Below are 23673 nucleotides of genomic sequence, written 5' to 3' on the forward strand. Positions count from 1 at the left end.
GCACCTCCCCACCGACTCTCTCTTTTGCTCCTGCTTTCACCATGTGATATGCCTGTTCCTGTTTTGCCTTTTGCCACAAGTAAAAGTTCCCTGAGGCCTCCCCAAAAGTCTAGCAATGTTGGTGCCATGCTTGTACAGCCTACAGAACTGTAAACTAATTAAACCTCTTTTCTGTATAAATTACCCAGTCTCATGTATTTCTTTATAGCAACACAAGAACGGCCTAATACATTCTTACTCTATGAAATGGAAGCAGTGATATCATTCAAAATACCAACAAGAAATGAGAAAATGAAATATCACATCACCTAACAGAGATCCAGACACATAACTGATACTGAATTACTGTTTACTGAATTGAAAAGCATCAACTTATCAGAGACTAGGATTGCAACACCTGCCTTTTTTTGTTTTCCATTTGCTTGGTAGATCTTCCTCCATCCCTTTATTTTGAGCCTCAGGGATCTAGAACTAGAAATACCATTTGACCCAGCAATCCCATTACTGGGTATATACCCAAAGGATTATAAATCATGCTGCTATAAAGACACATGCACATGTATGTTTATTGCGGCACTATTCACAATAGCAAAGACTTGGAACCAACCCAAATGTCCAACAATGATAGACTGGATTAAGAAAATGTGGCACATATACACCATGGAATACTATGCAGCCATAAAAAAGGATGAGTTCATGTCCTTTGTAGGGACATGGATGAAGCTGGAAACCATCATTCTCAGCAAACTATCGCAAGGACAAAAAACCAAACACTGCATGTTCTCACTCATAGGTGGGAACTGAACAGTGAGAACACAGGGACATAGGAAAGGGAACATCACACACCTGTTCAGGGGCCTGTTGTGGGGTGGGGGGAGGGGGGAGGGATAGCATTTGGAGATATACCTCATGTTAAATGATGAGTTACTGGGTACAGCACACCAACATGGCACATGTATACATATGTAACTAACCTGCACATTGTGCACATGTACCCTAGAACTTAAAAAAAAAAAAAAAAAAAGAAAACAAAAGCATCAGCTTACTCCTCCTGAGCCAGCTTTCTGGCAAGACAACCCTGAGATGCCTTAACATTCGTATAACCCTCTTAAAAATATGAATGCAGACTCCTCAGATACATGGAACCAATTTGTCAAGCCTTCTGAAATCTTGTCTTCTAAAAAGTACCCCATAGCAAGCAAAATGATTTTAGGGGACTTGAATGTCAGGGTTAGTGACGACTCTGCCAAAGCTTTAAACACAGGAAATTTGAAAAAAGATTGCTTCTTACCTGTTTCTGTGAGAGCCGTTTATCCAAAATCAGTTACTGGATCAAAAAGAAAGATAATTGTCCAATTTTATTTATCATCAGTATCCATCAATATGAAGCCATAGCCCATGGAATAAGTATTTGGGGGAATTTCGTTTGTAATGCCACACAATAGGCCAACATTAGTTTTTAATCACCCAATCATTCTTTCATCTATTACTTCCCTCTTTAAGATGTGTGATCTAGGCCAAATTGAAGATGATTATGTCTCCATTAAGCCTCTTCTGATCCTCAAAAATATCTGTTTCTGAGTCTATTTCTGAGTTTCAAATGAACTTTGAGATTATAGAACTAGGGAGTGTAACATGGAATGAAGCTCGTTCTCATCCTCAAATAAACCGTCTCGAAGTGGAACCATGTGGAGCTCTCTCCTCACATTCTGTTCTGAGCCATGTTCCCTCCAACCATACCAATAAGCCAGAGATGAGCTAAACCCAGCCTGACCACTCTGCTTAGCCAGGAACTGGCCACTCTGTCACGGTTGGATGAAGTTTAAAAGAAAGTCCAATGAATTCTCACAAAACTGACAAGAAACTATCTTAAATGGATCTCAGAAGATGCCCCCTAAAACCTACTAAATTTAAATCATTAATCTAGCAATGATTTTCAACATGTAAGGTCACCAAACCTTAGAATTTACTCGTTCAGCCTAGAACACTGAGAAAATTCCTCCCAAATGCATACTCTTTGCCCCCCAGCCACAGGTGTAGCAGAAGAAAAATTAATTAGGGATCTCCCTCAACTTCTAGCAGAGAATTTAGATATGGTAATTTTCTATAAACCTGGATGCTAACATTCTTTTGTTAACATAGTTGTAATGGAAAATTGAACAAAATGCAGAACCACAAACAGCACTTCACATGGCAGGCAATCAGAGGCATAGCACAGCAGAATAGTGAACTTAGATTCAAGTCCTGCTTGGCCATTTTCTAGCTCTGTGGCTTTAGACGAGTAACTTTACATCTCTGTGCTTCAGTTTCTTTGTCTGAGAAAGGTTAATACCTCCCCGGCACAGACTTGTTTTAAAAATGTAACAGGATACTATAAGTGAAAGCAACTTTTGAAGTGTAAAAGCTTTATCCTAATATCCTGATCATGGTATTCAGTCCAAATGAATATATTGTGTAGTTGGCATATATCCACTTTCTATTTGAGATGGGATAAGTTAGCAAGGCCAACATTTAAATAATGTTCATCTCTAAAGTATTTTGAGGCTCTCCAGACCACACCATTGCATCAAGATGATACTCAGTGAAGCTGCACAAAATGGGCACCTGAGACTTCATAAGTAAGGTCTCACGATCTCACTAGAAAAAGTCGTTTCCCTGTAATCCTGTGCTACCGTATTACACAACCACAACAAACCTTACTTCTCTCCATGCCCCATTCCACTTGCTTAGAACAGGGGACAGCCCTTTGTATAATTTCTACATTTTTAGTACAGCTGACACATGGATGATTTTTATTTTAGGTTTATATTTGTACTTTGATGATGACCAGGAAATTTTCCTCTCACCTAGTTCAGTCTTCTAATTCTTAACTGAACTCTCAAGGGTGATCTGTTTTTATTCCTGTCTCTTGTTTTTTTGGTCTCCCTATCTCTCGGCTTCCCAGTCTCTGTTCCTCTTACTGTTTCTTTTTCTCTTATGCAAACACACACACACACCCTGATCCAATCCTTCAGTGTCTTAATTCAGATCCTAAGCCTTCCAGTGAGATTTTTGACTTAGCATCTGCTGAGCCACAATTCACATGTGACACTCTGCACTTCTTCCCAGGCACGTTTCAGCTGCAGGCTCTGTATTATTTTGGTGTGTTATCTGTACATAGACACTCACGGCAAAAGAAATTACTCACTCGTGGAAAGAGATGCCAAACCCTTAATTTAAAAACACCAAATGAGTAATTCTCAAAGCATATTTTTCTCCTTCAACCAGGACATTTTAATTATCTTGAAGTAAACAAGGAGGCTTACAAGGGTTACTCAAATTGTTCTTTCAAAATTTTCCCTCCCCAAGGATTTCCACCTGCCCTAAAGTTCTTCAGGAAAGTGAGTCTTTGTTTCCACCCATGTGATAAAAAGCCCATAAAAATGGGGAGGTAAACTTTGCATCTATTTCTAGTCCTAAATTGGCCTGAGGACTAAGGAGAACCCAGAAATAAGCAATGACCCATTCTCTTTGGCTAAGTGTGCACTGACTTGGCCCAAATGGTCAGGCTTCCTGCCTGTAGCTACATAGTTAGTTGTGATAAGGAGCAAAGAAAACCAAACAGCTTAAGGACTAAAGCATACTTTCTACTGAATGATTTGTGCTGTTAGTGTTGCAGTCTGATAAGCAAAACACATTTCCCTTGCCAGAGGAGGCCTATTACCAGAGCAGAGACACAGGGAGCTGAAAACATTTCATACACAGTAGCAAGGAAGAAAGACCTGTAGGTGGGTGGTTTCAAACAAGCATCTAGCCTAACTCTGAACTACAGCTGCCAACAAAAGGCTTTTACCTCCCCTCAGTGAGTGATGATACAGTCGAGTCACCATAGAGCCACTGCTGCTAGGAAGTGGCTGAGTACTAGAAACCAGTCACAGACTGTTTACCAACCAGACAAGTAGAACTGAGAATATAATCTTTGTACCATACATAGTTCTCTCTAATTAGCCAATGCCCTGAGATTAAATAGAATTTACTCAACCCAATTAAACTGGCCAGGGTCAGGGGATCATTAGGAATTTGGGCCCTTCGTATTTTCAGCAATGAATCATAAATCATTTAAAGTTTCATTTATAAGGATGAAATTTTTCAACCAAAGGGTTAACATCTTTACTTCTAGAAACTTTTCAGGTTATCTCTCAATTTTTTTTCTCTCTTTATTTTTCTCTTCTCTGGGATTTAAAAAATATAATTTGGAGCTTTCTTCCAGATCTCTCAGCTGCTCTTGTCATTTTTAAACCTCCTTATCTGCTATCCCTGTCATTCCTTTAGTTTTATCTTCAGTTCATAATGTTCCCTTCCACCATGTCAATCAGCGATGGGACAAGGGTAAGACAAGCAAGGTACTCAGAGTGTACAATGTAAGAAGTCACTCACTCTTGGGCTTGCACTAGTTCAGGGTTGGCAGCAACAGTTAGTGCCTTCTTACATTTTGCGCCCTGGATACCTTCCTTGCCTCACCCTAGACTGGCCCAGATGTCTAGTCTACAGTTCACCTTATCACTTGCAATTTCTATTTCAATGACTACACTTTTCACTTCCAACGTTTCTATATGTTAATCCCTATCTATTCTTAAGAATTCTTTGTTCCCCTTCCCTCTTTTACTTATTTGATGATTCAAGAATCCTTAATTTTCTTTTATATTGCACCATTATGTCTGGTTCTTCATGCATGGAGTCCACAGATTCTTGGGTCTGCTGACTATCCTCATGCCAGAAAATATTCTTGTGTGCTTTGTAATTTTTCTTGAAAGCTTACCTTGTTTGGGAGGGAATTTGTTTGTTTTGTTTCTTTTTGGTAGACTCCTCTGCCTGTCAAGTCGCTTTTGGGTTGGTTGCCTTACCCTGGTAGTACTCCAGGTTTGTGTCCCCAAGCCAAGATGTAGTGTCTTATTCCCAGCCAACGCTGATAGTGCCACATTGAGGCTGATGGCTGCATGCAGCAGGGCCTGGCTCCAATTCCTGTGCAGATGTCTCTTCTCTCTCCCAGAACCACGAGCAATCAGGCCCAATGATGGGTAGTTAGTGGAGTTTTTTCATGTTCAATTTACTGTTAGAAGCTGTGCATACTGATTTCAGCTTTCTCTGAGAAGTCCATCACACGTGTTCTGCCTTTTGTGGAATAAGCAATGCCTTCATCAGCAAATGGTCTTAGAAGCTGTCTCCAATGTTTTTGTATCTGCGTGTGTGTGTGTGCACGCTTAGTATATGTGTGTATATATATATATATATATATATGTCTTGTGTGTGTATACACATTTAGTATGTATGTGTGGATATGTTCTGTGTGTTTCTTATGAGCTAATTGCCTTTAGCCTCTGTTCACTACTATAGGTTTCTGTTCCAGATCATGAATTAATGAATAAAATTAGAATTCAGGAGTCCAGTAGATAAGCAGGGCAAAGAGAAAGTTCTTTCCTACAGCAGAATTCCACCTAAAAACTATAGAAGGATGGCAGGGTTGAAAGATCATTCATAGATGCTAAACCCAGCAGGGAAAGTTTTATAAGAAACAGGATATTTACACAGTATCCAAGTATTTCCCCCACAAATTACTTATTAATTACCAGGGGAAGATAGTAACTTTGCAGTGGAGAAAACTGGCAGACACCACCTAAAGCACATTATCAAAGTCAACATCACCAGTAATGGGACACACTGACATCATGTGTCTCCTGATGTGCTGAGAAAGACATAACATCATTTTAATGGCATTTTCACCAAAAATGTATAACCTGAATCTAATCCAGACAAAATGCTAGACAAAACCAAATTGAGGGGCATTCTACAGAATACTCTGTATTCTTTTAAAATGTCAAGATCAAGAAAGACTGAGGAAATATTCTACAATAAAAGAGACTAAAGAGACACAACAACTAACTGCCATATGTATCCTGGATTGAATCCTGGCTGAGAAAAAATTTCTATGAAGGGCATTATTGGGACAATTGACAGAATTTGAATATGGACTGTGGGTTAAATAATAATACTATGTCAATACTATGTCCATGTTCAATTTCTTGATTTTGATATTTGTATTTTGGTTATGTAAGAAGCAGCTCTTCTTCTTAGAAAATAAATACTGAAATATTTAGAGGAAAGTACACTATGTCTCCAACTTACTCTCAAGTGATACAGAAAAATTAGAGGGTAAACATTGGCTCTTATGGGATAGAAATTTCTTAGATACAATGGTTTGTGGCTCCCCAAAAGGCCATACTACACAAACAGATATATAATATGTCTGTGGTCTTAAACTTCCATGGGGTAATTAGGGAAAAAAATGTCTAAAATGCCTCCTTGAGGGAGCAATAATGAAAAAAAAAAGATTGAAAAACACGTGCAGAGAAAGAGACAGAGACAAGAGAGAACAAAATCAAATGAAACGGTGATAACCTGGGGGGAGGAAGAGAATATAGGAATTTCCTCAAGTTGGACATTTTTCAAATTAAAAAGATACAAGAAAATTAAAAACTAACCTCTAAAAGTTAAAAAGTTGCTACACTATTATGCAAGATTAGGAGTTCAACATTATTTAGAAGCAAAGCATCAACAGAAAAACATACTAGCCAAGAAAATATCCACATATTCACAGTCATGTACATGTTTTTCATTGTTGCTTCTCTAGAACACACTGTGTGTGTGTGTGTGTGTGTGTGTCTGTCTGTCATTCATGTGGTTTTGTGACTCACGTATGGTGAGTCCTCTCACTGTTTGAGGACAGCAGTGGCTCACTTGGACCATTTACTTAACTTAGGAGACCACTTTATATGGAAGATGGACAGATTTAGTTTCATGAAGGACAGAACAAAACAAGTTTTGAATAACGGCAGGTAGGATGTAGGTTAAAATGCAAAATGAATGCTTTAAGAATATAAGCATCAGGAGTAGAAGTTACTGAACTGGCTATAAAATATTCTCTCAAAGATATTTTTAAGATATTTTAACCGGGCCGGGCATGGTGGCTCATGCCTGTAATCCCAGCACTTTGGGAGGCCGAGGCGGGCAAATCACGAGGTCAGGGGTTAGAGACCAGCCTGGCCAACATAGTAAAACCCCGTCTCTACCAAAAAAAAAAAAAAAAAAATTAGCCAGGCATTGTGGCAGACACCTGTAATCCCAGCTATTAGGGAGGCTGAGGCAGGAGAATCGCTTGAATCCGGGAGGCAGAGGTTGCAGTGAGCCAAGATAGCACCACTACACTCCAGCCTGGATGACAGAGAGAGTGAGACTCCGTCTCAAAAAAAAAAAAAAAAAAGATAGTTTAACCACTAGATGCACACCTGTAAGAGGACAATTCAAGGGCCAGGAGACGAATGAGGAGAGTTTCATTCATTTATTCACGCTTTCAGTGTGCTAGGCACTGTTGGCTCAAAGCTGAGCAAGACACGACCTCTATCTATAGTGAACTTGCCAACTAGCAGAAAGATTATTTTAAGATTTATCTCTCAGTATCAATATTGTCATCTTATTTCACAGTCTTGGTCTTTATGACTTTTCTCTAACATTTAACCATTACCCTAACTACTGTCATCATAATTAACATGTAAATATTTCTTAGTGCCATTGTCACTGTACAGCTACCTTCGCAAAATATTTTCTAACCACTAGTGACAGCACAATACAAAAACAGGTAAGGAGGTCTGCATTCTACAATGTTGCAACCAGGTGTGTTGAAATGGCAGACAGCTCCCTGGGCAGGCACACAAGACTCAGATTACTAGAATCACTTGAGGTCCTGCTTCCAAGCCCAAAGTGGAAAACTGACTCTGTTACTGCCATTGGATTCCCTCGCTTCATTAATTAACTCAAAATTGCCTCTCAGTGGCAATCCAGACTTCTGTTTCTAATTTCCTTCTGTGCTGAAAAGTAAATAGGCCTAACCACATTTTCAAGCCCCTGTGCCCAATGGGTCTTTTGTGCTTATAGCAGACCACTATCCACTGGAAGACGTCTGGGCCACTGCCAAGTTGAGTATTCAATTTCTTTGTTGTTTTTCAGGATAACCTAGCTAACCGCAATCCCTTTCCACCATTCCTCTGCAATGTGCTTGAAATAGAGCCAAGGCCTTATCCTACAAAATGCACAAGAAAAACAAAAAAGGAGGAAATAAATAAAGAAGGGGTCATGGAAAAAATCAGGGTTTGTGAATATTGCCCCATACATATTTTCTTTTTACATTTTTCTCTCATGACTTCTCAAAAACATTCAGACCCCAAATGCCTGGTCATATTCAGGAATAACTCCAATGGCTTCCCATTCTCTCCTCCCCACCCAAGAAGATTATAGGATTATAAACATGAGGTAAATTCCTGGGATCCTATTCCTTGGGGCATATGCCCAAGCTTTTGGCTTTGGGAGGTGGGGTGTGGGGTGGCAAATGCCTAAAAGGTTTTGAATGACTATCCAAAGAGAAGCAGATGGCTTTAGCAGGCCTGTGCCCAACACATGATCTGTGTGACTCCTGCCCTCTCAACACCATCTCCGTGCCACTCCCTTTCTCCCACACCCCAGACAAATAAGAACAAAAATGAGTCTGCACATTCAAAAGGTGAATTTTCAAAGACAAGTCTTCCCATATGGAAAGGATAATGGCATCATGCCAGAGCACGTGCAGTAAAGAAGGACTCAGGGTGTTTCACATTTTCTCTTCCAATGGGTTCCAAATGTTCTGATGGACAATCTTATTCTTCCCCTATAAACTTTCTGCTCTACACCCCGCTATAGCTGTGAATACACTTTTCAATTTTCCTCAGGTCCCCAAATAGTGGGAATAGCATGAACATCGGCACGAAGGCAAGAAAATATGAGGCATGTACTGGGGAGAGCAAATAGTTCAGTTGGAGAAAGGGCACATGAGGAGCAGTAGCAGCAAATAAGAATGACCAGGAGTTTGGGATCAGACACATGGGACCATGAGTACCAGGTCAAAAAGTTCAAACTTTATTTGATGATGAAGCAACATTAAATACTAAAGGTCAAGTTTCAGGAATGTAACTAATTCAGAACAAACGCAATGACACATAACAAAAGAAATAGAGCCAAACACAAAAATTAGCAAAATATGAATGCTTCACCTCAGCAATGGATTCTTATGAGTGAACACTGGGAGCCAGCCATTAAAGGACAAACAGGAAGCCTATCTAAATCATTATCTGACAGAAAGAAGCTCATTTATTCTTGAAAAGAGAACAAACATTCTAGGAGAAATCATGTGAACTGTTTTAAGTGCCATTAAATGACACAATGGGAAAAATCTTCAACAATATTTTTATCAGAAACAGAGAGGCAAAGTCACATGGTTGCACAGCTCTCTCTCATACTGACATTTAATACAGGCTCCAAGCAGGAAAGTATCATCTAAGAAGACAGCTAATGTGATTTATTTATGTGGATTTCTGATCTTTCCTGATCATCAGGAAATGATGAACTTGAGACACCTGGAAGAACGAATATCATACTTCTATCAAATGTCACTTCTGTTGGCCAGTCACTAAGGAAAGCAGATAAATTGCTGTTTCGCTGCCTGTTGAAAGTTTCAAATTGAGTAGTGTATATTACTTAACAAAGATCTCTGGTTTTAGATAGGGTGACCATATATAAGTTGGTACTTTCCTGGTTTGTGCCTCCTACCCCAGAATAATTAGGAGCAGCCCCTCCTTTGTATCCAAAACTACCCCAGTTTAGGTAATAACTTATACGATCACCCTAGTTCTAAATATCTGCCAAGTAGAAGTTGCCACACTAGTATGCAAGTTTAGGAGCTCAATTATCTTTTAACTTAAAATACAACCCACCTTCACAAGCAATATCTAACTTGATGACTATTAAAAGATTTGCTGAGGCTAAACTCACTGGTGTATCATCTCTTGGAGCACAGCCCTTTGTCTTATTGGACACTGTGTTCTCATCCCTAGCACAGGCCCATCATATCACAAGCATTTGACTGAATTATTTGGTTAATGATAGGCATAACATGTGACATAGCTGTCTCTTCTTGGACAACTACTGATACCACCATCATGTAAGATAAATTGTTACGTAAATTAACAGCTTAGATGCTTTTTCCTCATTTTTTCCTAAAAAGGATTTTAAAATGTATAGCCAATTTATAACTTTCTTTTATAGCACATCTACAGATATCTACCAAAGATTCTCATCCTCCAGAATTCAGCTCACCAAATTTAGAGGTTAAACCTCTAGAATGTCACAGTGATCCAGTTCAGGGTGTTATTTCCCAACAGAGCCAAAGCCATCTATTTTTTACTCTGCCAAACCAGCAACATTTCCAACATGAAATATCCATAATGCAGGAAATTCCAGTTTTAGGACTCAGACATGAATGGTCCCTGCAATTATTGTTAAATTGCATGTGTCAAGAAGTAGTTTTTTCCTGTTGGAGGTAGACAGTACGGCATGTGCATTGTGGTTCACAGAGGCAATAAAAATGTGTTATGTTACTAGATCCTGAAAGTAGGTAGCAAATACAAACAGTAAACTTAAAAGGATTATTTTTGTTTCTGATTTTGCATGTAACTTAGAATTTTATGAGAATTTATGAGAACTTCATGATTACTGTGCCCATGCTTTAGGAATCATTAAAGAAAGTTTGTGGATTACTTCTTTTGGACAACTTACTTAAAAAGTATTCAAGTTCAATTAAGTTTGATATTTGGGATACCTTTATGAATAATAAATGAATCTTTATCACGCTGTATTACCTTGAAATATTCCTAAGGTTATCGGAACTATCCATATGATTTCTGTCCTTATACATTGTTTCAATGACACCTTCAAGCTTGTCTTCGTGAAAATGCAACTATATTGCAAGTAGCCAGTAACATTATCAATGAAAATCTTGTCAGTAGCCAATAATATAATGTCAAAATTTGCTTGGTTGAGGACAAGAGTCATTCTGAGTTAAAGAAAAAAAAATGGTAAAGCAAAAAGAGTAAAAAAGAAGAACTCTTTCGAAAAGTGTCTCATTTGTACTTTCTGCCTTTGTATATAACAAATGCTAAGCAGATGTTACATTGAACTGAAATTGATACTGGTCTGTCTTGCACTGGCCAAACTAAGAGTGTGTGGGCGGGGAGGGGGTGGGTGGAGTTTTGGTTTCTACCTGCTTTGCTTCATCACTGTTTAAAAGCTGATACATATTAAACTTCCTTTTTCTATTTAACTTTAGAGCCCATAGTAAATAAAGGAATTTTTAAAAGCAGGAGTCACGTAGTAATTCCCACTGAGAGCTGTCTTCTATTTTTTCGGTAGAGATAGATTTTTCTAGTTGAGGTTGAAATAGAAAAAAAACTCCATGCATACCTCTTTTTTCATCCTAAAAAATATTTATTGAAAGCCTAATACTACATACCACAAACAAATAAAAGACAGACTTTAATCTTACAATTTATCCGAAAGGATTTATATGTGCTTGCATACCTAAAGGGGGTCAATTATATTTTACTTAATAAGAGGGATATGTTTTTTAAAAAAAAAAAAACAGGAAAACTAAAAATAAGAAGTGATTAATTCCATTAAGGGATATTAAGAACTATCAGTTTTGGGGTTAACTCTTGAACAATGAGCTAGATTTTTATTAAAGTATCAAGAGGAAGAAATACCATAAGCAAAATAGAGAAATACAACTGTTGGTTGTATATTTAAGTAGATTTTGTTCATAATTATATGTGAATGGCAAGGAACATTAGGTAAGACATCAAGAAAGCTAAGATTTCTAGACTGGGCAAATAGGTATGAAATGAGAAAATTATGGTTTCTGTTTTGTGCAGTGAACTACGGTTATCTGGGGGATGTCCTGCTGGAAGTATTAAGTAGACTATTAGAAACATGGACCTAGAGAAATAAAAGAGATAATATATAGAGGTAAAAATTTTGAATTAATTCAAGTGTGATATCCAATGAAATGATTCATGGCCAACTTCAAAATTTCCTATTATCCCAAAATTTAAAGGCTGGGAGTGGGGTGGAGAGAGGGGTGGGCGGGGTGGGGGAAGATGCAAACAGAAAGACTGAAGGAGATCCAGGGGAGTTTACCAACATAGAAAGCAGGAAAAAAGCGAGTATCTTTGATGAGCTGGTCTTCGCCAGTATTGTCAGATACTGCAGAAATTGAATAGAAGGAGAGATCAAAGATTCAATATTGTCAGTGGAGTGCTAAACTTCACTTGGTAAAGCTTCCTAAAATCTATTCTAATTAGCCAGAAGGAAATATGTAGAAACATAAATATCATTATTATCAGACTCATCAATGTTATTTTGATGTCTCTTCAGTCTTAATGAATGCTTCACCTTGTGTTCCACTTATGTCAAGGATTGATCCTTAAACTGGGTAAAAACACTTGCCAATCTTAAGGAATGTATATAATTTTTATTTTTGCCATAACTGTAGCCTTGAAAATTGTTTCTTCATGCATGGAAATGACCTCCAAGAGTGGCAGTCTTTGGAGATTGAGGGTGGACACTCACTTTGAACTAAGACTTATCTAAGCCTCTAAATCATGGAATAAGGAGAGAGACGCACCTGGTCTTCTGAGTGGCTTAGTCATCTTTGGATAATGTTAGTAAGTTGTCCTTTCTTGACTATAATAAATTTTCATATTTGGCTCAAATATTATGTAGATGTCTAGTTTTTACTCTTTAATTGATTAAATGTGGAAAAATTGGAAAGTCGATATTCAACTAAAATTTATATGACCAACAGCTGCTATGTGATAAGAGTGGTAAAAGAGAGAGGATAATTTTCTAAGACTGTTTGCCATCTATCCTTCAGTGTCTTCTTTGATCACATTATTTATTTGCATTTGCATTTTTGTGGTCTGGAACTTGAACATAATTTTAATAGTCCTTTAAAAAGAATTCAAGACAAAAAATTCATGGAAAACAATTTTTGTACAGTTCTGGAAGCATCTAGAGAAAATATCTTGTTTTTCTAATTTTCTGCAATCTAGGAAGATGTCCAACAGGAGATGAAAAAGTTAGGACTTGAACTGGCATTTCCTCCCACCATACTGGCTGTGTGCTTGAGTCCTTAATGGTTACATTTATGGGACTACCTTTTTGCGTACTTCCCCACAATGAAGTCTTAGATAATATAACAAGATTCAATCAACTATTGCCATCATTCATTTAACAAATATTGTTTAAGTAAATTAACTTGGGAACCTCAAAATGAATCAGATAGGAATTTGCCAACAAGGAGATAAAACTGAACAAAAATAATAAATCACAGTATAAAAATAATTAATAGGCTGGGCATGGTGGCTCCTGCCTATAATCCCAGCACTTTGGGAGGCCAAGGTGGGTGGATCATTTGAGCCCAGGAGCTCAAGACCAGCCTGGGCAATATGGCAAAACCCAGTCTTTACAAGAAAATACAAAAAATTAACCAGGCATGGTGGCATTCACCTGTAGTCCCAGCTACTTGGGAAGCTGAAGTGGGTGAATCACCTGAGCCCAGGAGGTCAAGGCTGCAGTGAGCTGTGATGTGTGCCACTGCACTCCAGCCTGGGTAACAGAGTGAGACCCTGTCTCAAAATAGAAATTAATATACTAAGTATAATAGAATAAGTGACAAGCAAAATTTAAATTTTCATTTATAAAAATATGGTGAAAAAGATTTGTAGAAAAATCTATTCTAGTATACAATATAAAAATACTGGATAAATCCTGAGACTTTGCTGAAGTTGCTTATCAGCTTAAGGAGATTTTGGGCTGAGACAATGGGGTTTTCTAGATATACTATCATGTCATCTGCAAACAAGGACAATTTGACTTCCTCTTTTCCTAATTGAATACCCTTGATTTCCTTCTCCTGCCTAATTGCCCTGGCCAGAACTTCCAACACTATGTTGAATAGAAGTGGCGAGAGAGGGCATCCCTGTCTTGTGCCAGTTTTCAAAGGGAATGCTTCCAGTTTTTGCCCATTCAGTATGATATTGGCTGTGGGTTTGTCATAAATAGCTCTTATTATTTTGAGATACGTCCCATCAATTCCTAATTTATTGAGAGTTTTTAGCATGAAGGGTTGTTGAATTTTGTCAAAGGCCTTTTCTGCATCTATTGAGATAATCATGTGGTTTTTGTCTTTGGTTCTGTTTATATGCTGGATTACATTTATTGATTTGCGTATATTGAACCAGCCTTGCATCCCAGGGATGAAGCCCACTTGATCATGGTGGATAAGCTTTTTGATGTGCTGCTGGATTCTGTTTGCCAGTATCTTATTGAGGATTTTTGCATCAATGTTCATCAAGGATATTGGTCTAAAATTCTCTTTTTTTGTTGTGTCTCTGCCAGGCTTTGGTATCAGGATGATGCTGGCCTCATAAAATGAGTTAGGGAGGATTCCCTCTTTTTCTATTGATTGGAATAGTTTCAGAAGGAATGGTACCAGCTCCTCCTTGTACCTCTGGTAGAATTCGGCTGTGAACCCATCTGGTCCTGGACTTTTTTTGGTTGGTAAGCTATTGATTATTGCCACAATTTCAGCTCCTGTTATTGGTCTATTCAGAGATTCAACTTCTTCCTGGTTTAGTCTTGGGAGGGTGTATGTGTTGAGGAATTTATCCATTTCTTCTAGATTTTCTAGTTTATTTGCATTCTTATACATCAATAACAGACAAACAGAGAGCCAAATCATGAGTGAACTCCCATTCACAATTGCTTCAAAGAGAATAAAATACCTAGGAATCCAACTTACAAGGGATGTGAAAGACCTCTTCAAGGAGAACTACAAACCACTGCTCAAGGAAATAAAAGAGGATACAAACAAATGGAAGAACATTCCATGCTCATGGGTAGGAAGAATCAATATCATGAAAATGGCCATCCTTCCCAAGGTAATTTACAGATTCAATGCCATCCCCATCAAGCTACCAATGACTTTCTTCACAGAATTGGAAAAAACTACTTTAAAGTTCATATGGAACCAAAAAAGAGCCTGCATTGCCAAGTCAATCCTAAGCCAAAAGAACAAAGCTGGAGGCATCACACTACCTGACTTCAAACTATACTACAAGGCTACAGTAACCAAAACAGCATGGTACTGGTACCAAAACAGAGATATAGATCAATGGAACAGAACAGAGCCGTCAGAAATAATGCCACATATCTACAAGTATCTGATCTTTGACAAATCTGACAAAAACAAGAAATGGGGAAAGGATTCCCTATTTAATAAATGGTGCTGGGAAAACTGGCTAGCCATATGTAGAAAGCTGAAACTGGATCCCTTCCTTACACCTTATACAAAAATCAATTCAAGATGGATTAAAGACTTAAATGTTAGACCTAAAACCATAAAAACCCTAGAAGAAAACCTAGGCATTACCATTCAGGACATAGGCATGGGCAAGGACTTCATGTCTAAAACACCAAAAGCAATGGCAACAAAAGCCAAAATTGACAAATGGGATCTAATTAAACTAAAGAGCTTCTGCACAGCAAAGGAAACTACCATCAGAGTGAACAGGCAACCTACAAAATGGGAGAAAATTTTCGCAACCTACTCATCTGACAAAGGGCTAATATCCAGAATCTACAATGAACTCCAACAAATTTACAAGAAAAAAACAAACAACCCCATCAACAAGTGGGCGAAGGACATGAACAGACACTTCTCAAAAGAAGACATTTATGCAGCCAAAAAACACATGAAAAAATGCTCACCATCACTGGCCATCAGAGAAATGCAAATCAAAACCACAATGAGATACCATCTCACACCAGTTAGAATGGCAATCATTAAAAAGTCAGGAAACAACAGGTGCTGGAGAGGATGTGGAGAAATAGGAACACTTTTACACTGTTGGTGGGACTGTAAACTAGTTCAACCCTTGTGGAAGTCAGTGTGGCGATTCCTCAGGGATCTAGAACTAGAAATTCCATTTGACCCAGCCATCCCATTACTGGGTATATACCCAAAGGACTATAAATCATGCTGCTATAAAGACACATGCACACGTATGTTTATTGCCGCATTATTCACAATAGCAAAGACTTGGAACCAACCCAAATGTCCAACAATGATAGACTGGATTAAGAAAATGTGGCACATATACACCATGGAATACTATGCAGCCATAAAAAATGATGAGTTCACGTCCTTTGTAGGGACATGGATGAAACTGGAAATCATCATTCTCAGTAAACTATCGCAAGAACAGAAAACCAAACACCGCATATTCTCACTCATAGGTGGGAATTGAACAATGAGAACACATGGACACAGGAAGGGGAACATCACACTTTGGGGACTGTTGTGGGGTGGGGGGAGGGGGGAGGGATAGCACTGGGAGATATACCTAATGCTAGATGACAAGTTGGTGGGTGCAGCGCACCAGCATGGCACATGTATACATATGTAACTTACCTGCACATTGCGCACATGTACCATAAAACCTAAAGTATAATAATGATATAATAATAATAATAATAAAAGAAAAAAAAATACTGGATAAAATATAATAAACATTTCTCAAAGTCATGGTTAACTGGGACATAAAATAACAGGAAAATATTGCCCCAAGTGACATGAAATTGAGATTATAGAATAAGTCAAGGCTAGGGCTGACATATTCTTTGAGAGTACCTGCACATTTGAATGGGGCTACAAGCTCTATTCAGAAGATATGGGTGAAGAGAGAATTGGTAAACTGAAAGACAAATATGAGCTATAACTCAGAAGTCAGCTACACACAAAGAGATGGAAAATATACAAGTAAGAGACATGGCAACTAGAGTAGCAGAGTCAACAATCACATAATGAGAATTTTAGAAGGAGAGAAGAGAAAAAATGGGGGAAAGACAATATTCAAAGATATAATGACTGTTATTAGTCTGTTCACACACTGCTCTAAAAATACCTGAGACTGGGTAATTTATAAAGAAAAGACATTTAATTGGCTCACAGTTCCACAGGCTATTAGGAAGCATGATGCTGGCAGCTGCTCACCTCCTGGGAAGGCCTCAGGAAACTTTCAATCATGGCAGAAGGCAAAGGGGGAAGCAGGCACGTCTTACACGGCTGGAGCAGGAGAGTGGGACCGGGAAGGTGCTACACACTTTTAAACAATCAAATTTTGTGAGAACTCTATCATGAGAACAGCCTTAGGGGAATGGTGCTAAACCATTAGAAACCACCTTCATGATCCAATCACCTCCCCCCATGCCCCATCTCCAACATTAGGGTTTACAATTAAACATGAGATTTGAGTGGGAAGACAGATCCAAACTGTATCATTTTACCCCTTCCCCTTTCCAAGTCTCATGTCCTTCTCACATTGCAAAATACAATCATGCCTTCCCAACAGTCCCCCAAAGTCTTATTCCAGTATTAGCTCAAAAGACCAAAGTCCAAAGTCTCATCTGAGACAAGGCTAGGCCCTTCTGCCTATGAGCCTGTAAAATAAAATTTAAAAAAAAGTTATTTACTTCCAAGATACAGTGGGGGTATAGACATTGGGTAAATACTCCCATTCAAAGAGGGAGATATCAGCCAAAAGAAAGGGGCTATAGGTCCCACACAAGTCAGAAACCCAGCAGGGCAGTCATTAAATCTTAAAGCTCCAAAACGATCTCCTTTGATTTCATGTCTCACATCCAGGGCATACTGGTACAAGGGGTGGGTTCCTGAAGCCTTGGGCAGCTCTGCCCCCAAAGCTTTGCAGGGTACAGCACCCACAGCTGCTTTCACAGGCTAGCTTTGAGTGCCTGCAGCTTTTCCAGACACATGGTACAAGCTGTTCGTGGATCTACCATTCCGGAATCTGGAGAACGTTGGCCATCTTCCCACAGCTCTAATAGGCAGTGCCCCTGTGGGGACTCTGTGTGGTGGCTCCAACCCTACATTTCCCCTCCACACTGCCCTATAGAGGTTCTCCATGAAGGCTCTGCCCCTGCAGCAGGGTTCTGCCTGGACATACAGGCTTTTCCATATATCCTCTGAAATCTAGGCAGAGGCTATCAAGCCTCAACTTTTACACTCTGTGCACCCACATATAGGGGGAAATTCAGCCAGATATCGGGCAAAATTCACCCCCGATATTTCATGTAGGTTCTTTTCTATTTTCCCTAAGTGTCGGCCAGTTTGAGAAATAAAGGGACAGAGTACAAAGGAGAGAAATTTTAAAGCTGGGCATCCAGGGGAGACATCACATGTCGGTAGGTTCCGTGATGCCCCCTGAGCCGTGAAACCAGCAAGTTTTTATTAGTGATTTTCAAAAGGGGAGGGAGTGTACGAATAGGGTGTGGGTCACGGAAATCACATGCTTCACAAGGTAATAGAATATCACAAGGCAAATGGAGGCAGGGCGAGATCACAGGACCACAGGACTGGGGCAAAATTCAAATTGCTAATGAAGTTTCAGGCACGCATTGTCATTGATAACATCTTATCAGGAGACAGGGTTTGAGAGCAACCAGTCTGACCAAAATTTATTAGGTGGGAATTTCCTCATCCTAATAAGCCTGGGAGCGCTATGGGAAACTGGGACTTATTTCATCCCTACAGTTTCGACCATAGAAGATGGCCACACCCAAGGGGGCCATTTTAGAGGCCTACCCTCAGGGACACATTCTCTTTCTCAGGGATGTTCCTTGCTGAGAAAAAGAATTCAGCGATATTTCTCCCATTTGCTTTTGAAAGAAAAGAAATATGGCTCTGTTCCACCCGGTTACCGGTGGTCAGAGTTTAAGGTTATTTCTCTTGTTCCCTGAACATTGCTGTTATCCTGTTCTTTTTTCAAGGTGCCCAGATTTCATATTGTTCAAACACACATGATCTACAATTTGTGCAGTTAACACAATCACCACAGGGTCCTAAGGTGACATACATCCTCCTCAGCTTACGAGAAGACAGGATTAAGAGATTAAAGTAAAGACGGGCATAGGAAATCACAAGTGTATTGATTGGGGAAGTGATAAGTGTCCATGAAATCTTTACAATTTATGTTTAAAGATTGCAGTAAAGACAGGCATAAGAAATTATAAAATTATTAATTTGGGGAACTAATAAAAGTCCATGAAATCTTCACAATCCACTTTCTTCTGCCATGGCTTCAGCCAGTCCCTCCATTCGGGGTCCCTGACTTCCCACAACACCCACAAGCTTAACACCACATGAAAGTCACCAAAGCTTATGGCTTGCATTTTCTGAAGCAGTGGCCCAAACTGTATCTGGGCCTCTTTGAGCCACAACTGGAGATGGAGTGGCTTGGATGTAGGCAACAGTGTCCTGAGTTTGTGCAGGGCAGCAACTCCCGGGCCCTGGCCCATGAAACCATTCTTTCCTCCTAGGTCTGTAGGCCTGTGATGGGAGGGGCTGCTGTGAAAGTTTCTAAAGTGCTTTGGAGGCCTTTTCCCCACTGTCTTGGCTATTAAGATTAGGCTCCTCTTTACTTATGCAAATTTCCACAGCCAGCTTGAATTCATTCCCAGAAAGTGGTTTTTCTATTCTACCACATGACTAGACTGCAAATTTCCCAAAATTTTAGGCTCTACTTCTCTTTTAAATATACGTTTCAATTTCAGATCATTTGTTTGCTCATACATATAAATTGTAGAATGTTAGAAGCAGACAGGCCACATCTTGAGTGCTTTGCTGCTTAGAAATTTATTCTGTCAGATACACTAAATCACTCTCAAGTTCAAAATTCCAGAGATTCCTAGAATGGGGCACAAAGCAGCCAACCTCTTTGCTAGCACATAATAAAAGTGAGCTTTGCCCCAGTTCCCAGTAAGTTCCTCATTTCCATTTGAGACCTCCTCAGCCTGGACTTCACTGTCCATATCACTATCAGCAATTTGGCCACAACAATTTAACAAGTCTTTAGGAAGCTCCAAATTTTCCCTCATCATCCTGTCTTCTTCTGAGCCCTCCACACTCTTTTAACCTCTGCCCATTACCCAGTTCCAAAATCGCTTCCACATTTTCAAGTATCTTTATAGAAATGTCCCACTCCTCAGTACCAATTATCTGTATTAGTCCATTCTCGCACTGCTATAAAGAAATACCCAAGACTGGGTAATTTATAAAGAAAAGAGGTTTAATTGGCTCACAGTTCTGCAGGCTGTTAGGAAGGATAATGCTGGCATCTGCTCAGCTCTTGGGGAGGCCTCAGGAAACTTTCAATCATGGTGGAAGGCAGGCACATCTTTCATGGCCAGAGCAGGAGAGGCAGCGGGGAAGGTGCTACACAATTTTAAACAACCAGATCTCATGAGAACTCTGTCATGAGAACAGCACTAGAGGGATGGTGCTAAACTATTAGAAACCACCTTCATGATCCAATCACCTCCCACCAGGCCTCACCTCCATCATTGGGGATTACCGGTGAACATGGGACTTGAGTAGGGACACAGATCTAAACCATATCAATGACTAGAAACTTTCGAGAATCAATGAAATATACCTATGCTTAGGTTCAGGAAAGCTAATGGATATCTATATTTGGCTTTACAATTACAAATTATTCATTTTTTTAAACCTTGGAATTGGTATCTTTCATCAGATATGGAAAACTGTGTGTGTGTATATATATGTATATATATATGTGCATATATATAGGTATATATATGTGTGTATATATGTATATATGTGTATATATGTATATATATGTATATATATGTGTATATATATGTGTGTGTATGTATGTGTATATATATATATATATATATATATATATATATATATATATATAAAGGTTTTCAAAGAAGGCAAAAAGAAAGAGGGCAGGAAGAGGGAGAGAGAGATTAATTACCAAGAAGTACAATTAGACTGTCAGCTGACTTGTCAACAATAAAGAAAGTCCAATGACAATCAAAATATATTAAAAATGCTGAGAAATAAATAAAATTAGAAAATAACTGTTGACCTTGAAATGTTATCCAGTAAGAGATACTTTTAAAACAATAGAAAAATAAAGACATTTTCAGTAAACAAAAACTGAGTTCAATACCAATAACACCTTATGAAAGGAATGACTACAAGATGTGCCTTAGAAAGGAGGGAAGGCTCTGAGAAGGAAGATCTAATGTGACAAAAAGGAATACTGAGCAAATAAAATGGCAAACTTGTGGTAAACAAATATAACTGCATAAAGTGGAAATAATAAAGTCTAATTTGAGAGTGAAAAATGATCCAGATAGAGTTAAAGTCTAGACACCAAAAGCATCTAAATTAGAAGGACTACAGTTGGAGTTAATATATTTTAAAGCAGAGATTCTCATACTGTAATATACATACAAGTTACTAGGGGATCTTGATAAAATGTAAATTCTTAGTCAGTAGGTCTAGGGTGGAAATTGTCTATCTCTATAAACTTCCCATATATATCCAGGCTGCTGGTGAATGACTCAAACTTTGACTATCAAGGTACTGAGATCCTTTTATTAGTCAAGAGTATGGTTACAAGATTGTTAAATTCATACTTTGTTAGCATATAAGCATGCTAAAATAAATACAGTAAACACTAAAAGATTAAAATACTATGTACTCCCAAACTAATGAAGAAAACTTAATACATTTTAAAAAACAAAAAGATCTCAATCAATCCAAAACAAAGCAAAGAAGACAGGTAGTCAGAAAGGAAAGGAGGAAGGGAAGGAGGAGAAAAAGAAAAGAAAACGAACAGGAAAATGGGGGAAAGATGGAAGAGGGAGGGAGAATAGAATTAAGAAGAAAAGGAAGTAAAGGCTAGATGAATAGAAAACAAAATTAGGTGGTAGAAAAATTCTAAACATACCAGCAAAACCCGTCAATGTACATGAAATACACTTTCTCTTGAAGGGTAGAGATTTTTAGGACAATAAAACAATCCAAGAATAGTTTATTTTTTATTACTTTTTAACAAGATATACACTTAAAACAAAAGGAAATAAAAACATTGAAAATAGAAAGAGGGGAACTATATGCCAGGTAGCTATGAAGCTCACCAAATGGCAAAGGTATCTATTAATAACAAACAAAATGGGATTTAAAGCAAGAACATTTTGAAAGGCAAAGATGATCATTATACAATTCTCCATGAAAGTTGTAGAATTTTAACTTATAGCAACTCAATAATATAGTTTTACACTATATGAAGAAAAAAATGTAATAATATATAAGAATATCATGATTCCATCATCATGATATGGAGATTTAAACCCCTTTTCTCAGTAATCAATAGATAAAGTGAACACAATAAATCAGAAAGCGTGGTAGTCACTTGTGTTATTCACAAAAATTACTCCTTCATAGTACATGGCGGGAAAATACTTTTCTCCCTCTTGAAGTTAGATGGGGCTTTTGTGGCTATGTGACTTGCTTTGGCCAATGAAATATGAGCAGAAAGTATATGTGCTGCTTCCAGAAAAAAGCATTTAGTGACTGGGGTGAGATTGCAGAAGTCTTTTCCCTGCTGAAAGCAAAGAATGGGATCCTCTGTCAGGCTGGTTCCTCAATAAAGATAATATGGAACATGAGCCAAAAATAAACTTTAATTGTGAGTTTGTTACTGCTGCATAACCTAACCCATTCTCACTATTACGGTAAGGACAGAGATTAAGTGACAAAACTGAAAAGATAAATCTAGTGAATATAGTATTTAGGACACCGCACTCAACAATTGGAAAACAGACATGCTACATAAGTAGACATAAACATTTTAAAAAATTAAATACATTCTAGATCTCAAAGCAAGTCCCAAAATTTTGCAGTTTCAGTATTGTACAGCCTGCACATATTCATGATAAAATTAGAAATCCAAAAGATAATTCTATTTTGAAAAAAAATGTCTTAACACACCATATGTCAAAGAACATATAATGAAATTTGGGGGAGGGGAAGCATAGAACTAAATTATAATAAAAATACTCCTTAATAAAACCCTTTGGATGCAGCTAAAATGATATATAGAAAAGCCCATTTTAAAATTATCTTTAAGTATGTAAAAAAGAAGACAGAATTAAAATTAGTGAGATAAGAATGGAGGAGGGGAAACACAGAACTAAATTATAATAAAAATACTCCTTAACCCTTTGGATGCAGCTAAAATGATATTTAGAAAACCTCATTTAAAAATTATCTTTATGCAGAAAATACACAGTTAAAATTAATGAGACAAAAATGGTAATAGAATAAACCTAAAGAAAGTAGAAAGAAAAATATATCAAACACAATTTAATGTAGTAGAAACTATACAGCAAAGAAAGTCCAAAGTTGGCTTTTTAAAAGACTAATAAAAATAGACAAACTTTTAACAAAACTGATCTTTTAAAATAAATGGCAGAAATAAAATGGAAACCACTGATAATGCGTTGATTAAAAAAATACTTTGAACAGCTGTACACACACAAATTTGAAAACTTAGTGAGCAAAAACATACATTATCAAAAAGAAGATAAAGAAGAAAAAGAATAGCTCCATAGACATTAAAGAAATTTGTGAGTTCTCAAAACATCTTGACTTATGCAAACTATGTAATTTCATTAATGTAAAGTTTAAAAACAGGCGAAACTAAAAATACCTGGTGTTAAAACTCATGTTACTTCAAACTATGATTGAGGAAGGACTGAACGTAAGAGGGTACGGCAGGGCAATTCTCTGGTGCTGGCAGTGTTTGGAATCTCGATCTG

At 38.1% G+C, this 23673-nt stretch overlaps 1 long non-coding RNA gene across 1 annotated transcript in view; it reads right to left on the minus strand.

Moving 5' to 3' along the window:
* Nucleotides 1–883: 883 nt before the first annotated feature.
* Nucleotides 884–23673, minus strand: part of LOC129050081 (uncharacterized) — a 28793-nt gene continuing 6003 nt past the window's right edge. The window contains exon 3 of the long non-coding RNA XR_010137452.1: nucleotides 884–5151. This is a non-coding gene — a long non-coding RNA (uncharacterized LOC129050081). The remainder of the gene's footprint in view (nucleotides 5152–23673) is intronic.

This window comes from Pongo abelii, chromosome 16, assembly GCF_028885655.2.
Source record: "Pongo abelii isolate AG06213 chromosome 16, NHGRI_mPonAbe1-v2.0_pri, whole genome shotgun sequence".
Lineage (NCBI taxonomy): Eukaryota > Metazoa > Chordata > Mammalia > Primates > Hominidae > Pongo > Pongo abelii.